Below are 12,559 nucleotides of genomic sequence, written 5' to 3' on the forward strand. Positions count from 1 at the left end.
CTTCAAGAAGACCTGGACAAAATAAGTATATGGAGCACCACTTGGCAAATGGAATTTAATATTAATAAATGTCATGTTATGGAATGTGGAATAGGAGAACATAGACCCCACACAACCTATATATTATGTGAGAAATCTTTAAAGAATTCTGATAAAGAAAGAGATCTAGGGGTGGTTCTAGATAGAAAACTATCACCTGAGGACCACATAAAGAATATTGTGCAAGGAGCCTATGCTATGCTTTCTAACTTCAGAATTGCATTTAAATACATGGATGGCGATATACTAAAGAAATTGTTCATGACTTTTGTTAGGCCAAAGCTAGAATATGCAGCTGTTGTGTGGTGCCCATATCTTAACACTTTCGCGGGATGAGGACGCACCCCGGAGTCCTGTTTCGCCTACCCACTCCCGCATAGTGGACATAAACTTATGTCCTCTTTTAAAATATTTGTATAAAATTCAATTTTTATCCGATTTACTTTGGGTTTGTTTCAAACTGCGCGCCATGAGGCTCTCTTTCTCACCAATAGGCTGCATGGTACAATAAGTTCATGAAAGGTTCACAAACATAACAAAAGTAAAAACATTTCGTGTGTGTTTGACTCTCACTGATATGTTCCAGCATTGTTTTATATTTGGCGCTATTCTATCTTACGCTTTGTTGATCTTTTTTACCTATGGGCTCATAGAATAATAATGTAATGAGAATGAAATAAGTATAAACTTTCAAAGCGCCGTGCGTCATCCCGTCACCGACACCGGGTAACAATTTCACCACTTCCCACACTCTTGCGGGCGGGCCACAATCATTATTCTACGCTTATATTCATATCACCGTGTTGGGAATTTCATTGTGAGTCCATTGATACCAAAATTAATGCTGTAGGACAAGTGTGGAGGTGATAACAATCCCAAGAGTAAAAACATTTTGTTGCTGTTGGGCGCTCACGGCGAGTCATCTTCGTAGTTATTTATTTGGTGCTGGTATCCCTATAGCTTTCGTGACTTTTTTTACTGATGTTCTTCTAGAGAATTTTATTGCGAACACGTTGGTACCAAAATGAAATACGTAGCATGAGAACTAAGGTCAGAAGAGTAAAAAGAGTATACACATTTTTGTCTTTACACTTAAGCGATAAAAACGCCCCGCGCACATACGGTTGTTTCCCTGACCTTCGCGGAGAGCGCGAAAGTGTTAAGAAGCACATCAACAAACTGGAAAAGGTGCAAAGACATGCTACTAAGTGGCTCCCAGAACTGAAGGGCAAGAGCTACGAGGAGAGGTTAGAAGCATTAAATATGCCAAAACTAGAAGACAGAAGAAAAAAGAGGTGATATGATCACTACATACAAAATGGTAACAGGAATTGATAAAATTGACAGGGAAGATTTCCTGAAACCTGGGACTTCAAGAACAAGAGGTCATAGATTTAAACTAGCTAAACACAGATGCCGAAGATATATAAGAAAATTCACCTTCGCAAATAGAGTGGTAGACGGTTGGAACAAGTTAAGTGAGAAGGTGGTGGAGGCCAAGACCGTCAGTAGTTTCAAAGCGTTATATGACAAAGAGTGCTGGGAAGATGGGATACCATGAGCATAGCTCTCATCCTGTAACTACACTTAGTGCAACTACACCTGGTGCGTGGAGTGCAAGGTGCCACTCTGCCCCTTTGGCTGTTTCGCAGCATATTACACACTCGCGGAGTACTGAGTGTGTGTATATAGTGTGTGATACTGTACAGTGTGTATATATAATGTACATATCAATATATTTGCGTGATATATTAGAAGTAAGTGCAGGATAAGTGAACCATTTTGTGAAGCATGTAACACAGTGTCTACGGACAGTACGGATGTTCTTCTGCCATAATATGGTGTACGTGATCACCATACATCGGTTCAGCACGTAAAATGTAATAAAATGTATTTGGAACTGTGGCAAAAAATTTGAAAAAATATCTTCACGGCAACTCGCGCGCCCCACCGGCCCCGGGAGCATAGTGCTCTGGCGCATGGGGAATGATGACGTCACGCCCCACCTTTCGGACCCCATAGCAGCCAAATTAAGTACAATTTCGAACTTCCGTTGCTATACCCATATGCAGGGAGGGGTTTTTGACACTTTCAGAAGAAAAAAGAAATTTTCCAAGGTTTCATTTCCTGCGCACTGGGGGATGTCATATTTATAGGCCGCGCAGTTAAAGGGATAATCGAGGCGTATCTGTAATTTTTTTTGAAAGGGTGAGAAGGGGGAAGGGGGCAAAAGGGGAGAGAGAGAGAAGAAAAAAGAAAAAGAGAATGTTTGAAGAGAATGAAGAACGGGAAGACAGGTGGAGACGGAGGGGAAAAGAAAGGGTGATGATGGAGATGTGGGATGAGGGGAGAGTGGAGGAGGGGGGAAAAATGTGGAGTGGGTGGGAGAGGAGGGACAGGGGAAGGGGGAGAGGAGAGGTGGCAGATCATGGGGAAGAATGAGGAGATGCAATGAGAGGAGGACAGAGGAACAGAGATGAGGGGAAGATTGGGAGGGGGTAAGGACAAGGTAATTATCAGGAGAAAGCACTGAGCCATTACAACTATATAGCACTTAGAAGGGATGAGGATAAAGATTTGGGATAGGACTATGGAGAGGAATGGTGCCCAACCACTTGGACAGTCAGGGATTGAACAGTAACCTGTAAGAAGCAAAACAGTGGAGAGACTGAGAGAGAAGAGAAAGAGGAGGGGGGTAAGAGACACCAGCGTGCATCCAGGTATTACCTCTAGTCATCCAATAATGAGTAGAATATCTGTATACTGAATAATTCATGTCAATTATTCAGTATACAGTGCAATATGAAATCAAAATTATATATTTTATCTTTCAGTTAAATGAATTAAGACAACCATTTGAATGTTGTATAACAGTTCTATTATCTAAGTATATTCCTAACTTCCTGGGCTGAGCACTCGAATTTCAATGAAAACCTCTCAGTGAGCAAGAAAAATCATTTCTGATTTTTTTTTTATCCCTTAACCCTTCAATTGCGCATCGCATCATATGATGCTTGGACCGACTTGCAGTAAATAGCGCATCGCATTATGTGATGCTTTGGAGTACTACGCAAGATTTAAACGGATACACGGGGTTCACCACACCTTCATCAGGGCTCTTGTAAACAGACGCCATTTTAAAAAAAAATCGTGGGCCAAACTCCCGGGTGTTAGGGGCCTCAGTATTGAGTGAGCTACCAAGCCTGATGCACGCAGCATGAGCTCACAGCACTGCTGTTCAGCTTGTGACTACAGCATCGCCTAAAAATGCCATAATATACTTGTTCATGCTATTACGTAGCGATATTATTACAGAAGACCCCTGACTGTGATAAAACTGACCAGGGTTCTGATAATAGCAGGATTGTGGTGATATTTGGCGCTGTGCGCCATGGAGGGAGGATGGTGGCGTTGTCTTTTGAGTGTGTGTGGCCACCTTTTATTGACTGCACTCACCATACCAGCTTAGTGGTTCGCTATGGTGAACACAAATGTAGATACTTATATATAACGTGTGTATAGTGTGAGATAACAGCGAGAGTAGGAGGTTGGGAGCCGCCATTTTGGTGAGGGAGGAGCGTCGTCTGCACGACTTATCATGTTGTTTACTGATGACCACGATGGTCTTTGGGCACCATACCAGTTTACTTGTACAAGTATGGTGAATAAAACAGGTAGATATTTATATATAATGTGTGTATATAGTGTAATAACACCACAAACAGTATTGTTGTAGGAGAAATATTAGTGAGTCTGGCCTTGAGGGCGGCCGCCACCAGCTGACTGTGTGAGTAGCTACGTCTCTGTGCCTTACTCACCATACAAGCTTAGATGTACAGTTATGGCGAACAAAACATGTAAATACTTATATATAACGTCTGTATATAAAAGCAAAAACAGTATGGTGGGTGGAGAATGGTGGCAAGTCAGGTGAGGTGAGGTGAGGGAGGGAGTGGCAGCTAGTGGCAGCCAGTCACTGCCTGCCACTGCCACTCAGCATACCAACTTAGTGGTTTGTCATGGTGAACAAAACATGCAGATACTTATATATAACCTGTGTATATAGTGTAATAACCGACAAAGTATTTGTTCACTGTTTGATGAACATAATTGAATCAACAACATGCACACCATATTTTTGAGTACAGCGATGATTCACTCATTTTATTATATAAATATATCACACTACACACTATTGAATAATATTACAGCAAAAAAACTATGAAAAATCAATCAGAGACATTGAAATAATTAGGTAATTATCTCTTTGTGGAAACTCTGGCCTGACAGCTGGCGATCAACAGACCGCCTGGGACGCACGCTCAGTCAGCGCCTGATTTTTGCCACACTTCCCCGCCTTATAGTGGGCAATATATGCCACTTACGATTTTTTTATTATTTTTCCCGTGATCAGTGAACACAAATTAACAGGTTAGGAAGAAAAAATAATTTTATTTTTTTTTTTTGGTATGCGCCTGTGGGTGTCAAATGGTATACAGCTATGCGCCATTTAAGGGTTAACCCTTAGACCGCGCAATACATATATAGATGATTTGAGAAACAAAACTGGGACCATGAAATACATTAATAGCTGTTTTAGTGTCTAGCGCCTTAATTTAAACGCCCCACGTGGGATAGGGGCAGCTATAGTGCAGCCACGACCGATAGTTGACAGACGCCACCTAGAAAAAAAATCATGGCCAACATTCCTGAGTGTGAGAGCTTCAGTATTGAGTGAGCCACCAAGGCTGACTCACGCACCATGAGTGCATAGCACTGCTGTTCAGCTTGTGACCACAGCATCGCCTAAAAATGTCAAAATATACGTTCATGCTATTATTTAGCGATGATAGTATTACAGAAGACCCCTGACTGTGATAAAAGTGACCAGGATTCTGATAATAGCAGGATTGTGGTGATATTTAGCACTGTGCTCCATGGAGGGAGGAGTAATGCTGTTGGAGGGAGGGTTGTGGTGTCGTCTTCTGACTGTGTGGGCCACCCATTATTGACTGCACTCACCATACCAGCTTAGTGGTTCGCTATGGTAAACACAAATGTAGATACTTATATATAACGTGTGTATAGTGTGAGATAACAGCAATAAGAGTAGGTTGGGAGCCGCCATTTTGGTGAGGGAGGAGCGTCGTCTGCATGACTTGTCATGTTGTTTACTGGTGGCCACTATGGTCTTTGGGCACCATACCAGCTTATTTGTACAGGTATGGTGAATAAAGCAGGTAGATACTTACATATAATGTGTGTGTATATAGCGTAATAACACCACAAACAATATTGTTGGAGGAGAATATTAGTGCGTCTGGCTTTGAGGGCGGGCGCCACCAGCTGACTGTGCGAGTAACTACGCCTTATTGCCTTTACTCACTATACAAGCTTAGATGTACAATTATGGTGAACAAAACATGTACTTATTATAACATCTGTGTATAGTGAATAAATGCAAAAAAAGTATTGTGGGAGGAGAATGAGGGCGAGTGAGGTGTTGTTGAGGAAGGGAGTGGCAGCGAGTGGCTGGCTGGTGAGTGGTGGTCACTCCTCGTTGCATTTTGACTCACAATACCAACTTAGTGGTTCATTATGGTGAGCAAAACCTGCAGATACTTATATATAACCTGTGTATATAGGGTAATAACAGCAAAACTATTTGTTTATTGTTTTATGAACATAATAATTGAATCACTAATATGAACACTATAATTTTGAGTACAGCAATGGTTCACACATTTTATTATATAAATATATCACAATACACTATTGAATAATATTACTGCAAAAAATAAAGAAAAAATCAGACATTGAAATAATTAGGTAATAATATATTTGTGGCAACTGCCGCCTGACATCTCTGGTGGAGTAGACCTCGTCTGGCGAAGGCTCTGTCAACGCCCCTTTTTTGCCAGACTTCCCTACCCTATTGTGGCTAAAATATGCCACCTACAATTTTTTTGTTATTTTTCCGTGATCAGGGAACACAAATGAACACTTCTATAAGACGAAACAATTTTTTTAATTTTTTTTTTTGTTGCGCCTGTGGGTGTTGAAGCCATTATGACCTTTAGTGGCCCAAGGGTTAATTAACCACTGTACTGTGCAACACGCCTTGAGGCGCTAGGTCGGTGGTGCACAACGCGCTTCAAGGCTTTTGTAGGTATAGCGTACGATTCAAAACTACCGCGTGGTGACACAGGTACGAAATGGATGCCCGGGGCCTCCAGTGCTCCAGTAAAGGGAGCAACCATGTCTGATGCATTGTCTACAAGCTCCCGGTCCATGGTCAGCCACGGTCCTGCAAAATGTCTCTCAGAGGAATTGAAATTGAAATTGAAATAAGTTTATTGAGGTAAAATACACACAAAGGGATGAGGTAGCTCAAGCTATTCTCACCCCATTCATTACAACGTGTTAATACATACATAGACACACATCACAAACAATAAACATATTACCAAACATTCTGAGAGATAAACATATACATTTCCTCCTTCACAAGTAGTATGTTATCAGACGTACACACAAATACTTTTATGACCTAGGTATACTGTATAGACAATTTGCAAGAGACATGCAGATAATTCAACAAAATATTACAGTCTTGGTGCAAAATTCTTATATCTCTCAAGAATATCATCAACCTTTCCGTTGTGACACATCCAGGCTATTTGTTCAGGAACAGTCCTTATCTCAGTGTTTCTATATACATTAACCCTCAAACCGCGCATATCATATATAAATGATATCAGTGACAAAACCGAAACCGCGCACATCATTTATATATGATTTCGTGTCTAGCGCTATAATTTAAACGCCCCGCCTGGGATAGGGGCAGCTATAGTACAGCCACGACCGATAGTTGCCAGATGCTACCTAGAAAAAAAATCCAGGCCAACATTCTTGGGTGTTACAGCGTCAGTATTGAGCAAGCCACCAAGGCTGGCGCACACAGCACGAGCTCACAGCACCGCTGTTCAGCTTGTGACCACAACATCGCCTACAAATACCATAATATAAATGATACTGCTATTAGTTAGCAGTGATAGTATTACTGAAGCCCCCTGACTGTGATAAAACTGACCAGGATTCTGATAATAGCAGGATTGTGGTGATATTTAGCACTGTGCTCCATGGAGGGAGGAGTAAGGGAGGGAGGGTTGTGGCGTCGTTTTCTGACTGTGTGTGGCCACCATTTATTGACTGCACTCACCAGGGCCTCGTAGCCTGGTGGATAGCGCGCAGGACTCGTAATTCTGTGGCGCGGGTTCGATTCCCGCACGAGGTAGAAACAAATGGGCAAAGTTTCTTTCACCCTGAATGCCCCTGTTACCTAGCAGTAAATAGGTACCTGGGAGTTAGTCAGCTTTCACGGGCTGCTTCCTGGGGGTGGAGGCCTGGTCTAGGACCGGGCCGCGGGGACACTAAAGCCCCGAAATCAACTCAAGATAACTCAAGATAACCATACCAGCTTAGTGGTTCGATATGGTGAACACAAATGTAGATACTTATATATAACGTGTGTATAGTGTGAGATAACAGCGAGAGGAGTAGGTTGGGAGCCGCCATTTTGGTGAGGGAGGAGCGTCGTCTGCACGACTTGGCATGTTGTTTACTGATGGCCACTATGATCTTTCGGCACCATACCAGCTTATTTGTTCAGGTATGGTGAATAAAACAGGTAGATACTTATATATAATGTGTGTATATAGCGTAATAACACCACAAACAATATTGTTGGAGGACAAATATTAGTGCGTCTGGCCTTGAGGGCGGCCGCCGATCAGCTGACTGTGTGAGTAGCTTCATCTTTGTGCCTTTACTCACCATATAAGCTTAGATGTACAGTTATGGTGAACAAAACATGTAAATACGTATATATAACGTCTGTGTATAGTGAATAAATACAGAAAGAGTATTGTGGGGGGTGAATGAGGGTGAGTGAGGTGGTGTTGAGGGAGGGAGTAGCAGTGAGTGGCTCGCTGGTGTTTGGCGGTCACTCCTCGTTGCTTTTTGACTCACAAGACCAACTTATGTAGTAGTTCGTTATGGTGTACAAAACATGCAGATACTTATATATAACCTTGTATATAGTGTAACAACAGCAAAACTTTTTGTTTATTGTTTTATGAACATAATAATTGAATCACTAATATGCACACCATAATTTTGAGTACAGCGATGGTTCACACATTTTATAATATAAATATACCACAATTCACTGTATGGAATAATATTACTGCAAAAAAACTAAGAAAAAATCAATCAGAGACATTGAAATAATTAGGTAATAATATATTTGTGGCAACTGCCGTCTGACAGCTCGGGCGGAGTAGACCTCGTCTGGCAAAGGCTCTGCCAACGCCCCTTTTTTGCCACACTTCCCTACCCTATTGCGGCTAAAATATGCCACCTACGATTTTTTTTGTTATTTTTTCCGTGATCAAGGAACAAAAATGAACACTTCTATAAGACGAAAGAATTTTTGGATTTTATTTTTTTGTTGCGCCTGTGGGTGTGAATTCCATTTGGGCCCCTAGCGGTTTGAGGGTTAATCAACGGACAATCAAGAACATAATGGGCAAGGGTGTGAGACCTTAACATACCACACAGTTTACACCTCGTGTCATTATCATGAACATCTATCCCATATTCCCAGTAATATTTGTACCCAAGCCTGAGCCGCATGTACACAGAGTCACTCCAAGCATTTCTCCTTTTACCATAAGTGAAATGGGTGTTTTGACTCACATGTAGTGTTGCATGGTTTGACTTCTCTCATACATTATCTCTCTCCTCTCCACTCCTGCCTGTGCCTGAATATTTCTGATTTTGCTTCTTATTTGTCTCATTGTGAATTCACATTCAGACAAATAAGAAGCAAGAATTACAGGACATACTGTATGATGGACTGATTGATGACGATTTAGACTACAGTCCTGAAAAAGACCTAACACAAGGGTCAGACTTGAGTGATGGGAAGACCTTGGTGGATGATGCTGCGAGTGTGTACAGTACACATGCCTTGCCCGGCCTCTCACTCTGCCCTGGGTCAACACCGCTAGAGTTACCATTACCTTGTGTGTCACCTGATGTAAGTTTATTTGGTGATACTACACGTGATGAGTTTTTTCAGGCTTCAGTGACAAAGGCTCCGATACAGTGTTAAGAAACCGAGTACAGGCGACTATGGTGTTACAGTGACACCTCGGCTGACGAATGCCCCAATTTATGAACTTTTTGGGTTACGAGCCCAATTTCTTCGGAAAATTTAAATTGGGATATGAACTTACATAAGTTCATATTGCGTAAAGCAGATAGTTTACCTAAGTTCACATGGCGTTCATACGCCTATGGCCGACCCAGCGCGTGGCGGCACGGCGATCACGCCTCAGTTTACCAGTGCCTCCCCCGCTTAGTGAACAATCGAGGCTGAATTCTTTGTAAAGAATAACAGTTTTTTTTCAGATTTTGGGGTATTTGAACATAAAAGTTGTTATTATATATCTCTCCATGGATCCCAAAAAAGCCAGTGGTAAGGTTCAAGCCAAGAAAACACATGTGAGAATAACCATAGAGGAAAAATATAAGATCATTCATGAACATGAAAATGGTACATGGGTTGTTGAACTAGCTAGGCAGTACAACAAATCTATGTCCACGATATGCACTGTACTTGCTAAGAAAAAGGATATTATGAATGCTAAAGTATCAAAAGGCGTAACAACAATCACGAAACAAAGAACACAAACACTTGAGGATGTTTTAAAGTTGTTATTAATTCACCCAGAGCAAGCTGTTGTAGGCCATTGTGTCAACATTTTTAATGACAGTGTGATGTCTCACTTCAGGCAAGTGTTACAACATGGGAAAACAAGTGTTACTAGACAGGTTTTTAGTAAGAAAAACAAGCAGTGAGCCACAAGCAAGTCCTAGTGGTATGCAGGCAAAACGTGCCAGAGAGTGTACCCCAGAGAAGTCATCACTGCCTAATATTAAAATGGAAGGGGACTCCCATTCCAAACACTAACACCTTTCCTCCTCCCCCTCCTCACTATCTTCCATACACCAACAAGAGTCATCAGTAAAGCTAAGTAATAACTTGTACATACTTTAGTACTGAAGATTTGGGTGAATTAGGTATAAAATTTACTTTTAAGTTAATTTTTGGGAGTCTGGAATGGATTAATTCAATTTCCATTATTTCTTATGAGGAAATTCGCTTCAGTTTACGAATATTCGACTTACGAGCCGTCTCTGGGAACCGATTAAATTCGTAAGCTGTGGTACTTCTGTACTAGGCGTGGTTTTGCTGCCCCAGCAACACGTCGAGGCAAGCGGCACTGTGTCATGCGGCCTGAGGACAAAGACGACAGAGTTCCCTTGACATTAGTTTTTCGTGGTAGGCCTATACTATGCAGAACACATCTCCTGGCATAACCATATGCAGCTCTAGCACAAGACGATGGAGCCGTGGTGTTGGCGCCTGTGCTGGTGGTGTCCGTGGTGTTGGCGCCTGTGCTGGTGGTGTCCGTGGTGTTGGCGCCTGTGCTGGTGGTGTCCGTGGTGTTGGCGCCAAAACCAAAACAACTGGTGTATTTGTGTGGGAGGATTGTGAGAATTTTGTCCCACACAATCCAACATTTGATGATATCGATGTTGGTGTGACACCCTTATTCCCCAATACTGGTGATGATATGGCTGAAATTGTTTATTTTATGGCATATTTTGATCAGCAATTCATGGACCATTTTGTTGCAGACACAAACGGATATGCTCACGGCCTCATTGACTCTGGCATTTTACCTGCCTCTCGGTCATCACATTGGAAAGACACGACTAATGAGGAAATGTATGTGTTTTTAGCGTTGTGCATGATGATGAGGCATGCAGATAAACATGTTTTCCTGGATTATTGGAGCAAAGGGCCTTCTTCAACAGGTACATGTCATGTGATAGGTTCCTGCTGCTTCTCAGGTGCCTGCACTTTTGAGAACAATGATAATGCTTGATACCTGCTTGATGGGGTTCTGGGAGTTCTTCTACTCCCCAAGCCTGGCCCGAGGCCAGGTTTGACTTGTGAGAGTTTGGTCCACCAGGCTGTTGTTTGGAGCGGCTCGCAGGCCCACATACCCACCACAGCCCGGCTGATCCAGAACTTCTTTTAGAAAACAGTCCAGTTTTCTCTTGAAGATGTCCACGGTTGTTCCGGCAATATTTCTTATAGTCGCTGGGAGGACGTTGAACAACCGCGGACCTCTGATGTTTATACAGTGCTCTCTGATTGTACCTATGGCACCTCTGCTCTTCACTGGTTCTATTCTGCATTTTCTTCCATATCGTTCACTCCAGTATGTTGTTATTTTACTGTGTAGATTTGGGACCTGGCCCTCCAGTATTTTCCATGTGTATATTATTTGATATCTCTCTTGTCTCCTTTCTAGAGAGTACATTTGGAGAGCTTTGAGACGATCCCAATAATTTAGGTGCTTTATCGCATCTATGCGCGCCGTATATGTTCTCTGTATTACCTTTATTTCAGCAATCTCTCCTGCTCTGAAGGGGGAAGTGAGTACTAAGCAGTACTCAAGACGGAACAACACAAGTGTCATGAAGAGTACAACCATTGTGATGGGATCCCTGGATTTAAAAGTTCTCGTAATCCATCCGATCATTTTTCTGGCCGACGCAATATTTGCTTGGTTATGCTCCCTAAACGTTAGATCGTCGGACATCATTATTCCCAAATCCTTGACATGCTGTTTTTCTACTATGGGAAGATTCGATTGTGTTTTGTACCCTGTATTATGTTTCAGATCCTCATTTTTGCCGTACCTGAGTACCTGAAATTTATCACTGTTAAACATCATGTTATTTTCTGCTGCCCAATCGAAAACTTTGTTGACATCTGCTTGTAATTTTTCAATGTCTTCAGCATAGGTAATTTTCATGCTGATTTTTGTGTCATCTGCGAAGGATGACACGAAGCTGTGATGTGTATTTTTGTCTATATCTGAGATGGGAATAAGGAACAGCAGTGGTGCAAGGACTGTACCTTGAGGTACAGAGCTTTTAACTGCGCTTGGGCTCGATTTTATTTGATTGACTGTTACTCTTTGTGTTCTGTTCGACAGGAAATTGAGTATCTAGCGTCCTACTTTTCCAGTTATTCCCATTGACCTCATTTTGTGTGCTATCACCCCATGGTCACATTTGTCGAACGCCTTTGCAAAGTCTGTGTATACAACATTGCATTTTGCTCTTCTTCTAGATCTTCTGTAATTTTGTCATAGTGGTTGAGTAACTGTGACAGTTAGGATCTTCCCGCTCTAAATCCATGTTGTCCTGGATTGTGCAACTCTTTGTTTTCCATAAAACTAGAAATTTGATTCCTAATCACTCTTTCAAACACTTATTATGTGTGATGTTAGTGCAACTGGCTTAATGAAGACAGACACGACAGACTGTAGAAGATGTGGAAGGTATTTAGTGATATGAGAGGAAAATTCCG

General features: G+C 41.9%; 2 protein-coding genes across 3 annotated transcripts in view; one reads left to right on the forward strand and one right to left on the reverse strand.

Moving 5' to 3' along the window:
- Positions 1-12,559, reverse strand: part of Coq8 (ubiquinone biosynthesis protein COQ8, mitochondrial) — a 350,169-nt gene that overhangs the window by 304,452 nt on the left and 33,158 nt on the right. The window lies entirely within an intron of this gene.
- LOC123755708 (uncharacterized) overlaps positions 1-12,559 on the forward strand; it is a 90,976-nt gene that overhangs the window by 76,416 nt on the left and 2,001 nt on the right. The gene's annotated exons all lie outside the window — the stretch shown is intronic.

The sequence above is a fragment of the Procambarus clarkii genome, chromosome 43 (genome assembly GCF_040958095.1).
Source record: "Procambarus clarkii isolate CNS0578487 chromosome 43, FALCON_Pclarkii_2.0, whole genome shotgun sequence".
NCBI classification, from domain to species: domain Eukaryota; kingdom Metazoa; phylum Arthropoda; class Malacostraca; order Decapoda; family Cambaridae; genus Procambarus; species Procambarus clarkii.